Source organism: Fundulus heteroclitus, unplaced genomic scaffold, assembly GCF_011125445.2.
Source record: "Fundulus heteroclitus isolate FHET01 unplaced genomic scaffold, MU-UCD_Fhet_4.1 scaffold_38, whole genome shotgun sequence".
Taxonomy (NCBI): Eukaryota; Metazoa; Chordata; class Actinopteri; order Cyprinodontiformes; family Fundulidae; genus Fundulus; species Fundulus heteroclitus.
In genome coordinates, this window is record NW_023396792.1 from 2,462,436 (window position 1) to 2,465,805 (window position 3,370).

Genomic DNA, 3,370 nt, shown 5'->3' on the forward strand with positions numbered 1-3,370 from the left:
TGTGTACTTCAGGGAATACGTGAGAACAGCGAACAGACACAGTAATGATTTTAAGGGTTTTGGACAGTGTGAGGGGTCCTTGGTAAAATCTAGGGGCATTTGTGAGACTTATAACCAAGTCATATTATTGTTTACATGCATTCTATCCGCTTGGCATAGGAAAACACAATGCCAAAAGACGAGTTTGGGTATGTTACCCAGAATTAATTTTTTCCTAAGAAGTTATTTTCTTATAAGCTTAATTTACCGTGGCCATTGGCAATCGCAGCTGCGTCCACCAATGTCTCATAGCCATGAATGTTTCGAAAAAATTTTGATTTCCCTTTGACTTGTATACCTTTTGTACACGAGGCACTGACTGCAGTCATTATTTTAAAAAGATGTCACTGCAGATTAAATCTGCCTGTGGTCACCAACAGGTAATAGAAGAAAAGCCTCTAGAAGAAGCACATTGCTTATACGGCTCTAACTACAACATCTAGCCTCAACGATGCTACTTTTTAGCTGTTTTTAGAAATTCATGTTACATTTTACAATAATCATCTCTTTGTTTATATTTAACTGTACATCTTGAGAAAATGTCTTGTTTTGGACTCTTCCTTTTACTGGGTGGCGAGCGCTACTCACGCTGCGCTAACGCTAATACTGTTACAAAAAAAGAGGATCTGCATGACTGCCCGATAAGTCAGAAAATGACTCTTAAAGACGTAAGACGTGCACATCTGTAGATAGAAACGGCAAATATAAACCAGGTATCAAAATGAGAATAATACTAAACCTGATGGTTCTGTCACAGCGACTACACTCTACAATTTACAGAGTCACTGCAAGCTCCATATAGCAGCTAAAGTGGCAATCAAGTAACAACTTGAATTTGCTCATTTCCATTCTCTGTTGCATCGAAAGAAGAGCAGACAGGATTAAATTCTGCTGTTGCAGTCACAATTCAGTGATCAATTCACAGCATTTACTCTTTAAAACTGTGTTATAATCCCTTAAAACTCAAGATCGTTGTAACATTGACAGATATTTAATAAATGAATCCCTCAGAGATGAATCCCAGTGAAGCATTAACCACACATAAATACACTGTACACACAGAGTCATACTAGTGGGGTCTTTTTTTTTGTTAGTTTTTGTTTGTGTGATTGTTGTTGTTGTTGTTGTTGGGTTTTTTTTGAGGGGGGGGGATTGTTTGTTTGTTTTTCATTCAAGCTGTTTATTGACCTGTGGAAATACCACTAGAAGCAAATAGGACGTTTCCTCAAAAATACCAATAAAAATAACATGAATGCATTTAATCGTTATTACTGATTGTTTGTGTTAGGAATCTCTCTCCTAAGGTCTTCTCAGGTGTGTTGGCTCCACCTCTTCACCGGGCCAAAGCTGGACATGTTAGACTCCGCCCATCCCTAGCTCCTGAGAGTCCACCCCCTCCACCGGTCGGCCTGTCACCTGCCGTTGGGTGACATTATCGCCAATGGGCTCAACCACAATGGAAGGGAGGCGCTTGGACAGTTTTGGAGCATGTTAGTTCCAATCTGGAAACACCTGGAGTGGAAAGCAGGAAGCTGAGGGTCTATAATTGCTCCCTAAAAAAACACCTTGGTTCCTGGAAAAGACTCTTGTAATGGAATAACAACTTGTTAAAATTGCCTTTCTATACATTTGACACAATTTAATATTAAAATAATGAAGGAGCCACAAAAATATTCCACTGCATGAGGTCACCATATTTACTGCACACGTGTGCCACTGCCACAGGATTGATACAAAACATGTGACATAATGTCACTTTCTACACGGATGAAGATGTACTCACGTCGGGGTCTTGAATGCTTGTGACCTAAAGTGAAAGCAAAGCTTAAATTTACAATTTCAAAAAACTCTAAGCTTCTCAATGACACAATAACAATAGAGACAAAGTAAAACGTTCAATATATATAAACTGAAGTACGTACAGTAATATCGTCTTTGAAACGGAGTTCCCTTGTAACACAGAGATGATACCGCCCTGACAGAATATGATATGAGGATCTGAGTTTAACTTGTACTTAAATAAGGAAGTCAATTGTAACGCTCTGACGACAAAACTATCACCGGTACACATGAAAAGTCAATTTTGTGCACATGAAAATATAGGAGCGTGTAGCTCATCGGTTAAAAGCCCTGTGCTGGTCTTTTAAAGGTCCTGAGTTTGATTCTGGTCATTCTGCTGTTTCTCTCATGCTTCTCAATCTCAGCTAAAACATGTCTATATTTAGATTTCTAATAAAATCTAAAATCAAGCCTGAAACAACCATCCAAAAAGACATTGATCGGCCATTTTGTTTTTCAACAAAAGATTATATTCTTTCAAGTTTCATTTTCAGATATTGTGTTGCTCCTTTAAATGGGGGTAAAAACAAGACAGTGATGTCACCAAATGTAATACCTTGACCTGATGCAGCATAACACTGTGAACTCTTCATCCGTCAACCCATGCAGAAGAGGAGTGCATCTGAAGCGACAGTCTTACATTACAGATGGAGAGGAACCGTATGTTCAACACAATTCCCCTCAGTTCCTCACGTTTAAACCAATATGATGCATTTGTCAATACATCAAGATAACTGGAAAGATAGAAAACAACGTGAGAGCACTTTGCGTTTTATCAGGATGGGCCACAAACTGTCACTTATTTAATGATGCATCCAATACAGACATGAATATTCCATAAAAATCTAATGAAAGGGGTCATCAGTTCATAAAATCATAAAAAATTCAAAACAAACAGACCCTTCAGGTTACCATTTGATACACTCGCAGACAAAACGTTCAGCTTTAGACGTGGATCTACACTCAGTCCATGGTTTTCTTAAAGAAACATCAGCTTTGAGTTTTCTTTTTACATCTAAAACTCGACCTATGGGATCACAACAGCCTCACTGTGAGAAATGTGTTTCTTCCCTGCCGCAGCATCTTCTGCTGCCAGCAAACCCTGTTAGGGTAAAAACAACAAAAAGACAACAAAAGGGAGCACCGAAACAAAAACACCAGGCATTATCATCACCATTATTGACAACAGCAACAGCAGTAATAACAACAACAAAGGGCATCCTGGGATATCAAGTCACATTTGTTTCTCCATTTGCTGCCTGAAACGTACTGTAATAAGGCCGCCTTTCCACTTTGATTTGGAGCGCCTGGCTTGTCGGCGGGCTGTGGACGGGAGGGTTTCATCATCTCACTTTTTTTTTTTTTTTTTTTTTCACACAGCCAACTTCACTCCCAACCTAACTGAGCCAACGGGCCTGACACACTGCGTTGAAGTAGAACAGTCTGAGATAAATGAAATTCAGATGATTGGTAAAATGATACGATATACAAA

At 39.1% G+C, this 3,370-nt stretch overlaps 1 long non-coding RNA gene across 1 annotated transcript; it reads right to left on the reverse strand.

Annotated features, from left to right (window-relative positions):
* Positions 1–1,203: 1,203 nt before the first annotated feature.
* LOC118560073 lies at positions 1,204–2,501 on the reverse strand. Its single transcript, XR_004929052.1, has 3 exons — positions 2,435–2,501; positions 1,823–1,846; positions 1,204–1,551 (listed from the first exon to the last, which is right to left on the reverse strand). It is a non-coding gene; the product is annotated as an uncharacterized LOC118560073 (long non-coding RNA).
* Positions 2,502–3,370: the final 869 nt, after the last annotated feature.